At 36.6% G+C, this 12295-nt stretch overlaps 1 protein-coding gene and 1 non-coding gene across 3 annotated transcripts in view; both read right to left on the bottom strand.

The window, feature by feature from the left end:
• The window catches only part of SCARA3 (scavenger receptor class A member 3), a 78191-nt gene that overhangs the window by 22691 nt on the left and 43205 nt on the right, over window positions 1-12295 (bottom strand). The gene's annotated exons all lie outside the window — the stretch shown is intronic.
• Window positions 9710-9813, bottom strand: LOC112204252 (U6 spliceosomal RNA). The gene has a single exon (XR_002937828.1). It is a non-coding gene; the product is annotated as a U6 spliceosomal RNA (small nuclear RNA).

Genomic DNA, 12295 nt, shown 5'->3' with positions numbered 1-12295 from the left:
AAACACACGGTTCCCAGATTCTAGAAAAATTAGGTGTTTTCTCGATGCTCACACACCCACATCCAAACACAACAGCACTTGTGTTTTCAAAGAGAGGGCCTTGGTAATCCTGTCCTCCCACCCAGATCTGCCCTCTGTGCTGTGGGGAGGTTATGAGATATGAGTGGGTCACCGCTCAGTGCATTCCCAGCATCGCGTTGGGTCACTGGCTTAGCTTGGAACCGGCTCAGGATAATCATGCTTTTCATCAGCCGCTCCCGTTTCCCTTCCTCGTTCCTCTTCCTTGTGAACTTCCACCCCCAGCCTGGCATAAAGCCCTTTCACTCTCGGCATTCTAGGTTCTTGGGAAACAAAAGTAATTCCCACTGTCTCCATAAGCCCGCCCTTCCGTTGGAACTGGGGGTCCTTAGACCCTGGACCCAGAGAGTGGCTCCATTTCCTGTGGACACTTCCGGTTCTGGTTTATCAAATCTCACTTCTTCGGATGCTTTTGGGCTGCCTGGACACACACACTCCTCCCAGACTCTGCTTTGGATTTTTGGGCCTGTTCTGATTGACTTGCTGTGGTCACTAACATTTTCAGGATGTTTCCCACGGAATTCCAGGTTCTAAGGAGGTGCCTTGGGGGCTGCTGCAGAGAGCCTCTTTAAACACAGAGCTCCCCAGCCCCTTCTTATAAAACACTGTGAAATATATCATACTTTTAAAAAAGAACAAAAACATACGCATGTATGTACAGTTGAAAAATAATTATAAAGCCAATACCTGTGTAACCTTCACCCAGGTCAAGAAATAAAATATTGTCAGAACCCTAAAAGCCCCGTGTGGCCCTCCCTAACCTACTTTAGATGTTTAAAGTTGCAGCTAAGAGCTCCCTTCCTAAGCAAGTCTGAAAAATGCTGGGTTAAGGGATTCCTTCCTGAATGCCCCTATAGCCATATTCACTATTGAATCTTGTACATTCCTGTTTTCTCTCCAGTTTCAGAAGCTCTGAAACTTTGCTCTCTCCCTACCCCTGACCTCTACCTCCCAGGCTCAAGCAATCCTCTCACCTCAGCCTCCCGAGTAGCTGGGACTATAGGCACGTGCCACCATGCCTAGCTAACTTTTTTATTGTTTGTAGAGACAGAATCTCACTGTGTTGCCCAGGCTGGTCTTGAACTCCTGCACTCAAGCGATCCTCCTACCTCAGCCTCCCAAAGTTCTGGGATTACAGGTGTGAATCACTGCACCTGGCTGGTTTTTTTTTTTTTTTTGCCATCAAGGACTTCCAGTTTTTTTTCTTTATATTTATCTGTTGCTTTGTATTCACTTTCCCCCTCCTTCCCCATCATAAGTCATCACTGACCATCTATCATGAATACAACAAATCATTCCCTCCTGAAGATGGAAATAATTGTAGAGTACAAACCATACACAGGCCACTAATTACAGGGACAGACTGGTTACAGAATCCTGTTCTGTTTATCATTTTTCATTAGAATACTCAAAATGCAGGAGACATTTAATAAATATTTTTGAATAGTTGAAAGTTTCTTGGAACAGCTCCTACTATTCTGGTCCAGAATGTTCTTCCTCTTGGTTACTAAAGAAGCCATCAGATTCCTAGTTCTTCCTTGCTTTTCATTTTCTTTTTTGAGGTGGAGTTTCACTCTTGTCGCCCAGGCTAGAGTGCAGTGGTGCGATCTCAGCTCACTGCAACCTCCGCCTCCCGGGTTCAAGCAATTCTCCCACCTCAGCCTCCTGAGCAGCTGGGATTACAGGTGCCTGCCACCACACCCAGCTAATTTTTGTATTTTTAGTAGAAACGGGTTTCGCCATGTTAGCCAGGCTGGTCTCGAACTCCTGACCTCAGGAGATCCACCTGCCTTGGCCTCCCAAAGTGCTGGGATTACAGGCATTGGCCACCGTGCCTGGCCTGCTTTTTTTTTTTTTCTAAGTTAAGCATCCTCTGCCCCTCTTGGGCCAGACACCAGAGAGTTAGTCCCTCTGTAGCTTTTACTATTTAGGTTTCTTTATTGAAATTTATAAGACCTCCAGTTCAGTGTTGAATAAGTGGTAAATGCAGGCAGACTTTTGTCTTGTTCTTGATTCTAAAGACAATGCATTCTCTTCCTGCCTTCCTTCCTCCCTTTTTCTCTCTGCCTTTCTCTGTCTTTCTCACTCTCATTCTCTCTGTCTCTCTCCTAGCTCTCTTTCTTATTCTCTATTTTTATCATTCCCTCTACCCAGGGTCTTTTATTAATGAATATCCTGCAAGATTGAGGAAGGAGACTGGTTAGAGCAGGGGAAGTGTGGCTGTATTCAGAAACTCTAATATTGGCATCAGGCTCTGTGTCTCTACTTTCTTATGGTGGCTTCTTTCTGAGGTAGGGTCTTCTCTCCTATTCAGACAAATGGCCACAACAACTCCAGGCTTTCAGTCTTCTAAATTAGCAACCCAGAGAAGAGAAAGTGCCTCTTTTCTAATACTTCCAGCAAAATTCTGGGAGTGGACACTCTTTGGCTAATTGGTTCAACCTGGGTAAAAAGCCTGTTCCTGCAATCAAGGTGGTATTATCATTGGACAGACCTGAGTCACCTGCCCACCCCTGGGGGGAAAGTGGTTGCTGAGATCAGCCCCATTTGAACCATATGAAGTTATTAAAGGTGTTTATCCAAAATAAAATAGGATTGTTGTTCACAATGGGGCCTGTCGAGGGGTGGGTGGGGAGCGGGAGAGCCTCAGGAAGAACAGCTGATGAACGCTGGGCTTAATACTTAGTGATGGGTCGATCTGTTCAGCAAACCACCATGGCACACGTTTACCTACATAACAAACCTGCACATCCTGCACATGTACCCTGAACTTAAAATAAAAGTTGAAGATAAACAGAAAATAGGGGTGTTGTTACCTAAGAAGAGTGTGTGGATACTCGTAAACTAACACAACAGCTACCTGCTATAGGCAGCATCTGAGCTGGGTTTGCAGGATGGACAGGATTTAAGCCCAGAGCAATAAAGAACAAGGGAGAAATAAATGGTACATGCAGAAGCCAGGGAGGTGCGGTGTAGATGGTTGAACCAGCAGCCTGGCCCCCCAGGAGGCCCCATGATAGTGAACAGGGAAGCCTTGTGTCCTCCTTGTTTCTTACTAAAATACTTCTTTGTAGTATTATTATTTTTTGTCTTTAAAGTTTACATATATATGTATGTATGTATTTTTTTTTTTAAGAGACAGAGTCTCACTCTGTTGCTGAGGCTGGAGTGCAGCGGCACAATTATAGCTCACTGCAGCCTCGACCTCCCAGGCTCAAACGGTCCTCCCACTTCAGCCTCCTAAGTAGCTGGGACTACTACAGCTGTGCGCCACCACACCTGGCTAATTTTTTCCTTTTTTGTAGAGAAGGGGCCTCCCTACGTTGCCCTGGCTAGTCTCTAACTCCTGGGGTCAAGGAATCCTCCCACCTCAGCCTCTCAAAGCGCTGGGGTTACAGGCATGAGCCACCACGCCCAGCAACAATAATTTCTTAACATAATCTAATAATAAAACCTGCATTCAAATTTCTATGATTTTCTTAAAAAAGCTTTTATTTATAAGTTGCTTTGTTTAATTAAGATTCAAACACAGTCCGCACATTGCATTTGGTTGATGTATCTCTTAAGTCCTGTTTTTTCAACAAACTTTTATTTGAGGATTAACTTTAAGTGTCTTTTAATCTTTAACATCCTCTGTACACATTTCCCCCCCACCTCATGTGTTTATTTGTTGGAGAAACTGGATTTTACTGGGTTTGACTGGGCAGCACCTCCCCAGTCATAAAAATGGTGTTGTTTAACATGTTTCTTTTTTTGGAGCTCTTGCCTCTAAACTGAAGATAGGTCTAGAGGCTTGATTACACTTAGGGTGATTTTCTTTTGTTTTCTTTCTTTTTTTGACAAGTCAACTTCATAGGTGGTGGTGTGTACTTTCCACTGCATCATAACGGGGGCAGGTCATGTCTGGTTCTCTTAAATAGAATACTTCCACTGCTTCAGCTTTCTGAAAGATGTGGGCATTTTGGGTACATACTATTTATTAGATCTAAAAGTTCCCTTTTATTCCTAGTTTGATAAGACTTTTCAAAAACTGTAAATGCATGCTTAATTTACTAAATGCCCTTTCTGCATCTATTTAGGTATTTTCTTTTCTGCTTTGGGTAACAGGATTTTCTGTTCTCATAAATTAAGTTAGAGGATGAGTTCTATTTTTTCAGTTCTCAGGAAGAGTTTGTGTTGGATTGGAGTTTTGACTTCTTTGAGTGTTTTGGTAGGATTTGCTTGTAGGTCTTTCTATGTGGACCTGGTGCTTTCCTTGTGGGAATATTTAAACCACTGATTCAATTTCTTGAATGGTTTCAGACCTATTCAGGTTTTCTACTTATAAAGTCAGTTTTGGTGAGTTATGTTTTCCTATGAATTTGTTTGTTTCATCTAAGTTTTCAAAATTATTGGTGTCAAATTTTCATAATATTTCCTTTTAATGTCACCTTTTCCATTGCTAATATTCTGTACTTATGACTTTTTTCATTTTCTTGATCAATATTGCATAGGGTTTGTTGTTGTTACCTGAAGAAGAGGGTGTGGAACTTTTGGCTTTCCGGGTCCTCTCCATTCTAAACTTTCTTTTTTCCATTTCACTGATTTCTACCCTTTATTATTTCCTTTCTACTTTCTTTGTGTGTGTTCTGGTACACTTCTTTAAACTTTTTTTTTACATTAATTAAAATTTTTTTTAGAGAAGTGTCTCACTATGTTGCCCAGGCTGGAGTGTAGTGACTATTCACAGATGCGATCAGAACTCCCTGCAGCCTCAAATTCCTGAGCTTAAGCAGATCCTCCTGCTTCAGCCTCTTGAGTAGCTGGGACTATAAGTGACATTGCATCCGGCCAAACTTCTTAAGTTGAACACTGAATTCATTTAATTCATTTATTTTAGCTTTTCTTCTTTTCCTTTTACTTTTTTTTTTTTTTTGACACAGCTTTGCTCTGTTGCCCAGGCTGGAGGGCAGTGGCACAATCATAGCTCACTGTAACCTTGAACTCCTCCCTCAGCCTCCCAAGTAGCTGGGACTATAGGTGTGTACCACAATGCCTAGCTAATTATTATTATTTTTTGTAGAGATGGAATCTCCCTATGTTACCCAGGCTGGTCTAGAACTCTGGCCTCAAGTGATCCTCCTGCCTTAGCCTTCCAGAGTGCTGGGATTACAGGCGTGGGCCACAGCACCCAGACTTCTGTTTCTAATATGGATGTTCAAGGCTATTAATTTTCTCTCCAGTTGCTGCCTCAGCCACATTCCTCTACTTATTTTCATTATAAAATAGTTTGAAAATGTTTTCTATATTTATTTAAACTAATTTTTATTGCTTCTTTTTTGGCTCATGAGCATTTGGAAGTGAATTTCTATTTTTATGACTTTTTTTAAAGTTGAGTTTTACTTTATATTTAATGAAATGCACAGATCATGTGTGTTGTTTGATATGTTTTACCAAATGTAGATACCTGTCTAAATCACCCATCTGTTAACATTTTCATGACAGCAAAAGCGTATGTTTTTTTCTATCAGCTCTTGCTCTTCCCTGCACAACGTGAGGCAAGGACTATTTTTATTTTTAGCATCACAGAGTAGCTTTGCCTTTTATAAAATTTAACATAAATGGAAGCATACTATACGATTCTCTTTGTGTCTAGCTTCTTTTCTTCATTACATAGTTTTTGAGTTTTTTTCATGTCATTCCTTATATTTTATTGTCATTCTCTTTCCTGTTTTTCTTCTTCTTCCTTCTCTTCCCTGTTCTCCTCCTCCTCTTTCTTCATAGTGTCACATTTCATGAAAATACCACAGTTTACTTACCCATTCTCCTGTTGATGGATATATGGGCTGTTTCCAGTTTGGGGCAAATATGAGTAAAGTTGGTATGAGTGTTTTTGTACAAGTGTTTTTGTAGACTATGTTTTTCTTTCTCTTGGGCAAATACCTAGGAGTGGAAATGCTGAGTCATCTGGTAGATGGGTGTTTACCTTCATAAGAAGCCAAACAGTTTTCCAAAGAGGTTCTACCATTTCATACTCCTACCAGGAAAATCCTAATATTTGACATTTTATGTCTTTTTAAGTTTATTCTACTGAGTAAAATATTATATTTTAGTTGTTTTTAAATTAGTTTTATGATTTTATAATGTATAGTTTATATACAAAAAAGGCACACATATTATTGGGCATAATTTGGCAAGTCTTGACAAATGCACACACCTGTGTGTGTAACCACCACCCCTAATCAAGATATAGAACATTTCTCTCACCTCAGAAGATTTCCTTATGCTTCTTTACAGTCAATTACACCCACTTCTGCCCCAGGTTACAATCTCATTTCTACCACTCTATATTGGTTTTGCCTGTTCTAGAATTTTACATAAATGGAATTACACATGATGTACCCTTTTTTTGTATGGCTTCTCTCAGTCAGCACATTTTTTTTTTTTTGAGATTCATCCATATTTTTGTGTCTAATATTGTTTATTCCTTTTGACTGTGGGTATGCCGCAACTTGTTTATCCATTCTCCTGATGATCGACATTTTTTTTGTGTGTGTTTTTTTTGTTTTTTGTTTTTTTAGTTTCTGGCTAATTATAAACAAATCTATGAATATTCTTGTACAATAATTTTTTGGATCTATGTTTTTATTTCTCTTGGGTAAATTCCTAGGAGTAGAATGGCTAGACTATATGAGAGGTGTTTGTTTAACTTTTTAAGAAATGACCAAACTGTTTTTCAAAGTAGTTATCTATCAATACCTGTGAAAAGAAGGGAAGAGGAAAACTAAAGAAAAAAACAAAGTGGTTACGTAATTTTACATTCCCTATAACAGTGTATGAGAGTTTCAGTTGCTTTACATCCTTGCCAACACTTGGTATGGTTTTCTTAATTTTAACTATTCTATTATGAGTGTAGTGGTTTTAATTTGCATTTCCTTGGTCACTTGATAGTTGTAAATGCTGACCATCTTTACACATGTTACATATTCTTCTGTGAAGTATCTGTTTAAACATTTCACCTTTTTTTGTGGACTATCTTCTTATTACTGAGATGCAAGAGATATTTACATATTCTATTTATAAATTATTTGTCAAATATTTTCTCCTAATGTGTAACATACCTTATCATTTACTTAAATAGACCTATTAATAAGCAGATTTTAATTTTGATAAAATCCAGCTTATCATTTTTTTATGGTTAATGTTTTTCTTGTTTTAGCTAAGAAAACTTTGTCATTCCAAGTTCATGATAGTATTTTCCTTTATCTAGAGGCTCTGTAATTTTAACTTTTATATTTAGGTCTTGATCCATCTCAGATTAATTTTTGTGTATATGATGAGGTAAACATCAAGATATATTTTTTTTCCCATATGGATATCCAATTGTTCCAGCACCATTTTTTAAGAATTTTTTCCCCATTCATTTCTTCTGGTGCCTTTGTAAAAATGCAATTGACTATTATTAAATTCATCTCTGACCCTGTTCTATTCCATTTGACTATCTGCCTGTCTTTACACCAATACCACACTATCTTGATTATAATATCTTTATAGTAACAAGCAATGTAAGTCCTCCAAATTGGTTCTTTTTTTTCAAGATATTTTTGTTTTATTTTGCATTACTATTTTATGTCCTTTGCATTTTCATGTACATTTTATCATCAGCTTCTCAATTTCTACCAAAAAACCAAAAATCAAAACAACACATGCTGGAATTTTGTTTGGGATTACATTGATTATAGATCAATTTGGGTACAGAGATATATCATCCATGAACAAGGTATATATCTCCATTTAGTCTGGCTTTTAAAAATTTCTTTCAGCAATGCTTTTTAACTTTATATGTAGAGATTTGTTTACTTTATTTTTTAAGACAGAATCTCAGCCTGTTGCCCAGGCTGGAGTGAAGGGTCATGATTTTGGCTTACTGGAGCCTTGACATTTTGGGCTCAAGCAATCCTCTTGTCTCAGCCTCCAGAGTAGCTGCGGCTACAGGTGCATACCACCACACCTGGCTATTTTTTTTTTTTTTAAGAGATGAAGTCTCGCTTCTGTTGCCCAGGCAGGTTGTAAACTCTTGGCCTCAAGTGAGCCTCCTGCCTCAGCTTTCCAAAATGTTGGGATTATGCGAGTGAGCCACTGCACCCAGTCCATATGTAGAGATATTAAACAAATTTTGTCAAATTTGTTACCAAGTATTTTATGTTCTTTGCTGATCATGTAAGTGATAGTTCTTGGATTTCATTTTTTAAATTTTTTGTAGCTAGTATATAGAGATACAATTAACTTTTATATATTGACCTTGTAGGCTTTGATCAAAGTTTATATTTTATTAAAAGTTAGTTTTTATGTAACTTCCTTAGGAATTTATTTGTAAGTAGAGATTATTTCACTTCTTCTTTTCCATTTTTTATAAGTTATCTTTACTTTACTTGTCTTATTTCACAGGATAGGGCCTCCAGTACAATGTTGGCTGTAAGTTGTGAGAGTCAATACTGTTGCCTTGCTCTTGATTTTGGAGAGAAAGCATTTGGTCTTTCACCTTTAAGTGTGATGTTAGTTAAAGTATTTTCTTAAAAGGGTTTTGTCTAAATTTAAAGTTTCCTTTGATTCCTAGTCTGCTGAGAGTTTTAATTATAAAATGTTAAATTTTAACAATTAGTTTTTCTGCAGTTATTGAGATGATCAAATTATTTTTCTCCTTAACTCTGTACATATGACAAACTATATTGATTGATTTTCAAAATATTAAACTAGCCTAGCATTCTTGTGGTAAGCCCCACTTAGCCATGGTACATTATCTTCTTTATGATGACTAAATTTGATTTGCTGCCTGCTAATTCAATTTGTTAAGAATTTTTGCATTTATATTCCTGAGGATTATTTGTCTATGATTTTATTTTCTTGTACCTTACTGGTTTCCTACTCTTTTGAAAGAGTGTGTTTAATGTTGGCATTATGTATTTCTTAAATGTCTGAAATAAATCAGTAATAAAACCAACTGGACTTGGAGTTTTCTTTAGGAAAAAATTTTAAACTATGAATTCAATTTTTAAAATATTAGTGGAGATTTTCTTTTTGTATTAGTTTCTGTGATTTTTATCTTTCAAAGAATTTGCCCATCTCATCTAGGTTATTGAGTTTGGTGGTATAACCTTGTTCAAAATGTTTCTTTGTTACCCTTCACTGTCTGTTGATTCTATAGTGATGTTCCCTTTTTCGTTACTAATGTTGTTTCTTCCCTTTTTGTCTTGATCACTTTATCTAGGGGTTTCTTATTTTATTTATCTTTTCAAAGAAGTAACTTTTGGTCATGTTGGTTTTCCTTTATTTTCTTTTTTCTATTTTATTGATTCTGGCTTTAATATTGTTTTCTACCTTCAATTTATTTTGGGTTTAAATTTCTTTTCTTTTTCTATCTTATTAAAGTGAAAACATATATCAGTAAGTTTTAAATCTTTATTTTCTTATATACTCATTTAAAGCTCTAAATTTCCTAAGCATTGCTTTATCTGCATCCAACATATTTTGGTATGTTATGTTTGCAATACTATCCAGTTCAAAATATTTTCTAATTTTCTCTGTTTTTTTTTCTTTCTGATCTACGGTTATTTAGAGGTTTTTATCTTTAATTGCTAAGAATGTGTGGATTAAAAAAAAGGAAGACTTCCTGAATTTGCATGTCATCCTTGTACAAGGGGCAGGCTAATCTCTGTATCGTTCTAATATTAGTCTACGTGCTGCTGTAACAAGTACTTGTGGATTTGACGTGTATCTCTCATTTACTGATTTCTAATTTACTTCCATGTAGAGAGAGTACTGTCTGTGTAATTTAAGTCTTTTTCAAATGCATTGAGACTTACCTTATGGCTCAGCATATGGTCTATTTTGGTTAATGTCTGATGTGCCCTTGAAAATAATGTATGTTCTGGAGTTGTTGGTTATTGTGTTCTGTAAGTGCCAATAATGTTAAGTTAGTTGACCTAATTAATATCTTCTCAAATCTAATAGATTTTTTTTAGCCTACTTGACCTATCACTTCCTGAGAGAGTAAATTTTTTTGTTGCTGTTGTTGATACAGGTTGCTCTAAAAACTATAATATACATTCTTAATTTATCATAGCCTACCTTGCATTAATATTTTTGACTTATGAGAAGTGAATATGATACAAGAATATTCCACGGATCCACTTCCCTTCCATTGTGCTACTGTTACTGCTCATTTTACTTTTGTATGTCGTAAACCCCACAATGATGATTTCCCCTTTAACAAAACATGTTTTAGAGAAATTAAGAAATAAAAAAGTGTCTTTATTCTCACCACTACATGCCTGGCTAATTTTTTGTATTTTAGTAGAGACTGACTTACTTAGTAAGTAAGTAAATTGTGGTATTTTCATGAAATGTGACACTATGAAGAAAGAGGAGGAGGAGAACAAGGAAGAGGAGGAAGAAGAAGAAAAACAGGAAGGAGGAGAACGACAATAAAATATAAGCAACAACATGAAGAAAACTCAAAAACAATGTAATGAAGAAAAGAAGCTAGACACAAAGAGAATCATATAGTGTGATTCCATTTATGTTGCCCAGGGTGGTCTCGAACTCCTGAGCTCAGGTGATCTGCCCGCCTCAGCCTCCCAAAGTGCTGGGATTACAGGTGTGAGCCACCACACCTGGCCTACATTGATTTTTGAGTATTAAAACAACTACAAGGTTTATCCTGAGATAAACCCCACTTATATTATCCATCTTAAATATTGGTGCATTTGATTGGCTAAAATTTTGTTTAGAGCTTTTACTTCCATATTTATGAAGGATGCCGGTTTATAATTTCCTTTTCTTGTAATGGCTTTATTTTCTTGCAATTTGTATCAGGTTTTGCTATTAGGGCAATGCTAGACTCAGAAGAAGTTTGGAAGTGTTTCCTCCTCTTCTATTTTCTGGAAGACTTTGTGTAGAATTTGTATTATTTGTATTATTTGTTCCTTAAATGTTTGGCAGAATTCATCAATTAGCCCATTTGGGTGTGGAGTTGTTTTGTGGGAAGGCTTTTAACTATAAAGTTCATTGCTTTCATAGTTATAGTAATAGCAATGGAGCTATACTCATTATTTCTTCTTGAGTGAGCTGTGGTAGTTTGTATTCTTTAAGAACTTTGTCCATTTTCATGTAAGTCGTCAACTTTATTGACATAAAGTTGTTCATAATATTCTGTTACTATCCTTTTAATGTCTGTAGGATTTGTGGTGGTGGTCTCACTCTTGGTAATCTCTGTCTTCCCTCTTTTATTTCTGATTAGTCTGACTAAAGACTTACTCATTTGTTGATCCCAGTGAATCAGTATTTGATTTCATGAATTTTTCTCTATATTTTTCTATTTGCATTTTCTTTAAATTCTTATCTTTATTGTATCTTTTCTTCTGTTTATTTTGGGTTTAATTTGCCCTTCTTGTATTAAACTTTAAGGTTAAAGTTTAGGTCATTGATTTGAGAACTTTCTTGTTTTCTAATACAAATGTTTAATGTTATAATTTTCCCTCCATACACTGCTTTAGCGGTATCACACAAATTTCATATGTTATGTTTTCATTTTCATGAAGTTCAAAATATTTTCTAATTTCACTTTTGATTTTTTTATTTGACTCATGAGCAACTAGAAGTGTGTTATTTCATTTCCAGTTATTTGAAGACAGTAGATATCTTTCTGTGCTTATTTCTAATTAAATGCCATGTGGTCATAGAACATATGTCCTGTGATTTGAATTCTTTTACATTTGTTGAGGCTTGTTTCATGGCTCACATCATGTTCTACCTTGATAAATATTTTATCTGCCCTTGAAAAGAATGATCTTCACCCACAGCTGGTGCAGTGTTTTTCTCATATTATTAGGTCAAATTGGCCCACAGTAATGTTCAAGTCTTCTATATCCTTACTGATTTTCTGTTTACTTATTCTATCAATTATTGAGAGACAGATGCTGCTTTTTTAGCTTTGTTACTGTAGTCTAGAATAGCTGCTACTCTAGAACTACAGTGGTTTTACTTTTAAGCTATCGATTTTCTGGTGTCTCAACTGAATGCATGGTGTTGTTTAGTAAGGCTGGTCAGACCTCCAAAATTCCCCACCACTGTATACCCTTCAGCATCTCTAGTCAGCTCACAGATTCCCCATAGATTCGAGCTGATCAGTCACTCAAGGGGAAGTCTGTGCAGATATCTGAGCTCCTTCTGTGCACAG

Source organism: Pan troglodytes, chromosome 7 (genome assembly GCF_028858775.2).
Source record: "Pan troglodytes isolate AG18354 chromosome 7, NHGRI_mPanTro3-v2.0_pri, whole genome shotgun sequence".
Classification (NCBI taxonomy): Eukaryota; Metazoa; Chordata; class Mammalia; order Primates; family Hominidae; genus Pan; species Pan troglodytes.
The sequence above is the reverse complement of the archived record's forward strand: the minus strand, read 5'-3'. Positions and strand labels throughout refer to the sequence as shown.